The following is a 6,897-nucleotide window of genomic DNA, read 5'->3' as shown; positions in this document are numbered from 1 at the left end:
ATGATTTTCCAGTGAAGTCCTTTAAGCCATGACTGAGACCCAACGACCTGGTCGGCTGTTTCGAGAAGATTAATAATGCAAAAAGGGGAAAATAATGAAAATAAAATATCTTCGTAGGCCTCTCCTATGGCTGAGAACTCTTGCTAACCATCGCGGAAGTCTCATCGCGGACGTCCTAGAGACCCCCCGCAACGATTCTAGGAAGATGAATAGCAGAAAAAGAAGAAAACAAAGAAAGATCTAGAAAAATACATCAAATAAACTATAAAGTATTTATAAATTTTTAAAAAGATCACAAAAGTCATTTATGTCGGTGTCGGGTGTGCCACATAGTATGGCCGGCGACCACATAAGTGATCTCCATTCAAAATTAGCCGGAATGACTATATTGAAAATTATCAAAAGGCTTAGCACTAAATTGGTCGAATTGAAAATTTTAAAATTAAAATGTAATAATGATTTAGGAAATTTAAGACAATTTGCCTTTTTTTTTTAGTGTGCATGAATTCCACGCAGTCACCACGCCAGAGACTAACATACCCTCTCAAGCAAACATGAACTAGACGAAGTCGCCACGGTGGTGGAGAGATGATTGACGAGAGTATTGCTGGTGGGGGACGTTGATGGCGGGCTTTGTGGAGTGCTTGGTTGGAGGTAATTTACTAGAAATTGACGGTTCTCGACAGAGATTTTACTTAAAAATTAAAATGTCTATTTCACTACCAAAGCTGCTTGTGAAGAGACAGAATACGACAATTCTCTAATTGGGGGGCTAAAGGAACTCTTTCAAGAGAATTATTGTTAGGAGATCCGGTGCATGTCAGCCAAACTCATCTTTAATATTGGTGGATTAAGGTGTGACTTACACAATCTGAGGGCTGGGCTCACATGCAACCAGTACACCAGATAATTTCTGCTTTCAAGAATCAATTTTTGTTAATGTGACATCTGAGTCCACCACAAGTAATTAATAAAATCACCTCACTCAATTGCCCGTGTTCAAATCCCCATATTTTCAGGGGGATGGGGTGGAGACACGTAAATTTCAAGAGTGGATTTCGACTCCCACGCCTTGCAAGAGACATGGTAAAAGTCTGAGAGTGAGTGTAGAGTAGGAATAGAATATGACTGACAAAAAAAAAAAAAAATTGCCTGTGTTGATTAATGTTTCATTATGACATACTCTTATTGCAATTTAGCAGCAAATCATATCGTGGGATGTGAAAACACATGTGCAAACCATAGTCTCAAGAACTGTCTACCAAATTGATCTGTACATATAACACAGAGCCTGACCTAATATAAGCAACATCTTGATGATAAAACTAACTGATATGGATCAGATAGAAAGAATTGGAGTTATCTACGTACCAGCATAAGCCCTTTAATAATCTGGTCAGTGTAGTACTCCGGTTGTGATTCCTGCAACGATAGCAAGTCATCCGCCATACTTACAAAATTAAGATTGGGGCGAATCCTAGATAGATAAAAGGAAGAAAAGAAAGAAAGATTAATCAAAGACCCAGAGGAAGCATCAGGGTGGGGGAGGTTGCTGGGATTCTATGCTGGAACATGACAAAACAATCGGACCTTGCTGATGTTGCTCTTTCATTATTGCAACACCTTCACACTTTCTAGCTTTTGCTGCTTATGAGCCTCTTCTAATCAAATTTAACAATGGATGATTCCATTTGACATGCTCCTTATGTTGCGAAAACGAGTAATCCAACTATAAAATAGACTACCGACCAAAAAAAAAAAAACCTATAAAAAAAAGACTGAATAAAAAAATAAATGGAGCACCAAGTTTACTATTAATGCATCAAACTTTATTATAGTAATTGCGTCATCATTCGTACTAAAATCTCATTACCGTCTTACAACCTTCCATAGATGAACAATGACGTGGCGTGTTCATTGAATATGATTTATTGAAAGAACAAGTTAAACTACTTTCGACCGTCACTTTCTTTGAAGGATAAATTTTCAAAGAGTCCAAATTCTATTCTACAGTGGACAATTCACTCATAAACTTTTCAATTTAACCAACTAAGTAGTAAACATTTTGACGTTTTACCACTGAAGTTCTTTTGGCCATCGCTTAGACCCAACAACCTCTTTGGCCCTTATGAGATGTTGAACAGTGGGCAAAAAAATGGTGGCCCTAGTGACCCCTGTCATCCTTTCTATGAAGATGAATAGTGAGAGAATATATATAGAAAGTTATCTTTAATTGAATCAACTCAGATTACAAGTTTACAATGCGAAAGAACAAAAGTTAATAAGGACTTTGTAATGTTACCAATGTCACTTGCTACGAATGAGATCAATGCTCCTCATCTTTAGGGACTTAATAACATGTTACATCATTAACTCTATTATGGCTAGTGAATCATCATTCATACTATAATTTCATTATTGTCTTACAACCTTCTATAGATGAACACATGATGTGACCTGCTTATTAAATACGATTATTGAAAGAGCAAGTTTAACTACTTCCGGCTAACATTTTCTACAAGGTATAATTGTCTAAAAAGTCCTAAACCTATTATATGGAGGCCAATACAATTTTAAACTTTTCAATTTGGCTAATTTAGTTCTAAATTGTTCGACAATTTCCCAATATAGTCCTTTTGGCCATTGCTGAGACCCTAGTGACCCCCACTAGCCCTTTTGGGAGATGAAGAATAGGAAAGAAAAGAAAACTAAAGAAATTTAACTTAAATTGAATCAATTCATATTACAAGTGTATAATGTGCATTGAACTAAAGTTAACCCTAACTTTGTAATGTTACAAATTTTGCATTTATTTTTCTTTCTATGAATGAAACCGATGCTCCCTAATATTAAGGATTCAGTCACCCGTTATGTCATTAACTTTATTAAAGGTAATTGCATCATCATTCATAATAAAATCTCATTACTGTCATACAAACTTCGACAGATGAACACATGATGTGGCCTGTCCAATGAATATGATTATTAAAATAACAAGTTTAACTATTTCTAGCAATCACTTTTTCTAAGGAATAATTGTCTAAAAAGTCCTATTCATATTGTATGACAGATAATTCAATCTTAATTATTTTTTTTAATTTGGCCAATTTATGCTTTAACCTTTTGATGATTTTCCAATGAAGTCCTTCAAGCCATGATTGAGACCTAGCGACCTTGCCGGCTGTTTCAAGAAGATTAATAGTGCAAAGAAAAGGAAAATAATGAAAAGAAAACATCTTTGCAAGCCCCTCCTATGGCCAACAACCCTCACTAACCATCACTGAGGTCCCAGAGACCCCGTACAACCATTATGGGAAGATGAATAGCGGAAAAAGTAAAAAACGAAGAAAGGTATAGGGAAAAAGATCATATAAACAATAAATATTTAGAAAATTTTAAAAAAAATCACAAAAGTCATTTATGTCGGCGTTGGGTGTGCCACATAATACGGCGGTGACCATGTGAGGCGATCTCCATTCAGAATTGATCGGAAGGACTACATTGAAAAATTATCAAAAGATTTAGGACTAATTTAATCAAATTGAACAATTTAAAACTAAATTGGCCAATGTACCATTGATTTAGGAATTTTAAGACAATTTTCCTCCTCTTTCTTTTTTTAGTGTGCATGAATTCCACGAAGTCACCAAGCCAGAGACTACCATACCGTCTCAAGCAAAAATGAACTAGACGAAGTCACCACGGTGGTGGAGAGATGATTGACGAGAGTATTGCTGGTGGGGGACGTTGGTGGTGTGCTTCGTGGAGTGATTGGTTGGAGGTAATTTACTAGAAAATTGAGGGTTCTTGGGAGGGATTTTACTTAAAAATTAAAAAGTCTATTTCACTACCAAAGCTGCTTGTGAAGAGATAGAATGCGACAGCTCTCTAATTGAAGGGCCAAAGGAACTCTTTCAAGAGAATAATTGTTAGAAGATCCGGTGCATATCAGCCAAAATCATCTTTAATATTGGTGGGTCACGGTGTGACTTACACACTCCGAGAGCTAGGCTCACATTCAACCAGTACACCTGATAATTTCTGCTTTCAAGAATCGATTTTTTTAAATATGACATTTGAGTCGATCACAAGTAATTAATAAAATCTTCTCACTCATTTACTCGATGAATGTTGCATTGTGACATACTTATTAGCAATTTAGCAACGGATCATATTGTCCGATGTGAAAAAACGTGCAAAATACATAGTCTCAAGAACTCTACCAAATTGATCGGTACGTGTAACGCAGGCCCTGACCTATTATAAGCAACATCTTGATGATAAAACTAACTGATATGGATCAGATAGAAAGAATTACTCTATGTACCAGCATAAGCCCTCTGATAATCTGGGTTGTGACTCCTGCGACAGCAAGTCATCCGCCATACTGTTTGTGCTCTCCAAACCACCGCAACCACCATTTAATTGACACTTGGCCCAACCCGTCCGGGCCATTTGCGGGTCTCATGTTCAGTAGGTATGGCCAATAGTGGGCCAAGATTGATTGCTGACATGGGCGGGTTAATATCATTTTACATGCTTTCATATTTATTAAGTATGATTTAGTGTCGAGAGTTTCTTCAGAATTTTCGATTGAAAGCATAATGACTTGGTAGGACGAAATATTGAGCACTTACAATGTTGTGGCTAAACTCACATTTATGTAGCTGTAAGCAATCATATTCTAGACGGGAAAAAAATAGTACCATCTAGACCAGCAGAGATCGAAACTTGTCTGACTTTGTGGATCATCACACATGCCTCTAGGCCACGATGGAAGTTCTGCATTTTGAAGTTCATATCAATTGATTATGTCTTCTTGCTCGATGATTCAGGTAACTCAATGTTCTGCAGCCACAATATGAGGACTTGTAGCAATATCATGGCTCCCACTCAATGCCTCAGCAATCCTCGCCATGATTTTACGGGGTTTGCACATGGCTTCCAACGACACCGCGTTAGGCATATTCATTCCTTCTCCATCAGTCATGTCCACCAATTCCTCACTTATTCTTTTCCATTCGAAGCACTGGATCAACGATCCCCAAGTTACAGTGTTCACTCGTTGAGCCATGTTTGCTCCAGGACAGGCCCGCCTCCCAATCCCAAATGGCAAGTATTTGTATTGTCCGTTATCTTCATTTTCAAATCTCTCGGGTTTAAAACTCGTCGGGTCGTCCCACAACTTGCGGTCCCTATGAATGGTCCATGCATTGATGAATACTGTAGTATGACGAGGTACATTGTAACCGCCTATCGTGCAATCCTGTGATGACATGTGTGGAAGTAGAAGTAATGTTTGAGAGGTAAGAAAGTTTTGCAATGTCTGTCTCATCTATCAAGCGCTCTTGGCCAATCACACTATCTAGCTTCTCAGTAGCTATTTTTAAAGAAAGAGGATGATTGAGTAGATAAGACATTCCCATTCGATTGCCAAACCTGAAGTGTCGGTGCCTGCTATGAGCATGACCTAGTAGAAGAATAATGGGGAAAAAATACGTTATCATTAAATATGAAAATGAAAGAGTTGATTATAGTGATAATCTTAGTAGTAATCCCCGAGCTGTTAATGCAATCCACAAGTCAAGGGATCAAGTGTTATAGAAGAATCTAAAATTAACAAGTATTACAATTTAATATATTATTTTGGTAGCAACTTCGATCACAAGAATTAACATAACATCGAGATAATCAATTTTATATTCTATACGACCCATGGATAAATGCCTAATATGTATGCAATATTCCACCATGAGGATGAGATGCAAATGTTTGTCAGATTTCTACGTACCAGGAGTAGCCCTTTGATGATCTCATCAGTGTAATACTCTGGTTGCGTCTCTTGCAACGAAAGCAAATGATCTAGCACAGTGTCCCTACTCTCTCCACCACCTCCTATCTTGTGACTACCTCTGCGCTCTTCAATCAAATTTTGTAAGAACTCGTCTGATCTCTTGCCCAGTCTAGACACCTTCTCATAATCCTAAAGACCAACCTCAAAATACTCAAGAAATCCCCTGGATACGCACCGTCAGCATATTTCAGCATTTCAGACATCATCTCACGAAACGACCTCGCCTCCTCGGCATGGGTCACGTCTTCCCCATAATACCTCTTCCCAGTCAACATCCTTACAATGATGTTGAATGTCATCTCCAAGAACATTGATTTTAGCTCCACCTTAGTGAAATCGTCACAAAATGATGAGGTTCTTTTGTTTAGTTTAAGTAGGAGTCTCTTGATTTCATCCATTCGAATGGGCAAAAAGGAGTTGAGACAGGCGGAGGAGAAGATTTCGAGGGTACAAATGCGGCGGAGATTGCGCCAGTGGTCACCGTATGGGGCCATGGTGACAACTGTGCTGCCGTATCCAATTTGGTTGGCAGCAACACTGGAGGGGCGGTTGGCAAGCACGGTGTCATTTTTAGTGCAGCATTCTTCGGCGGACTTGGCGGGAGCCGAAGCGGAGAGAGAAGACAGGGCCATAGGATTGGGAAAGGGAGTGGAGTGTCTGGTGGAAGGGGCGTTTTATGAGGTGGAGGTGACCGAGGATGGGGATGGAAGGTGGACTTGGCGGGAGGTTTTTGGGTCGCTTTAGCCATGAAGAGAAGAGCTTGAGAATGAGGAGGAGGAAAGCCAATGGAAGGAAAGTGTAGAATGACGAAGTCTCTGGTTGGGACGAACTTGGTATTGGCGAAGGCTATGGAGTCCCCGATTATAACATGGCAAAATAGTATTCTCTTACTCCGATGCTTCTGGCCATCTGGAGTTGACTTACGGCAATTATTGCGGAAATTCTTACGTAGCTATTGAAGACCAATTTGGTTTATAGTAATAACCATGTCTTGCCTGAGGCCAAAAAAGCGATAAAAATACAAAACTGCTGTTTCGATTCAT

The 6,897-nt window shown here is 38.8% G+C and overlaps 1 pseudogene; it reads right to left on the bottom strand.

Annotated features, from left to right (window-relative positions):
• Window positions 1–4,840: 4,840 nt before the first annotated feature.
• Window positions 4,841–6,897, bottom strand: LOC139882434 (cytochrome P450 81Q32-like; annotated as a pseudogene).

Source organism: Rutidosis leptorrhynchoides, unplaced genomic scaffold, assembly GCF_046630445.1.
Source record: "Rutidosis leptorrhynchoides isolate AG116_Rl617_1_P2 unplaced genomic scaffold, CSIRO_AGI_Rlap_v1 contig27, whole genome shotgun sequence".
NCBI classification, from domain to species: Eukaryota; Viridiplantae; Streptophyta; class Magnoliopsida; order Asterales; family Asteraceae; genus Rutidosis; species Rutidosis leptorrhynchoides.
Note: the sequence above shows the minus strand (reverse complement) of the source record. Positions and strands in the feature narration are given on the sequence as shown.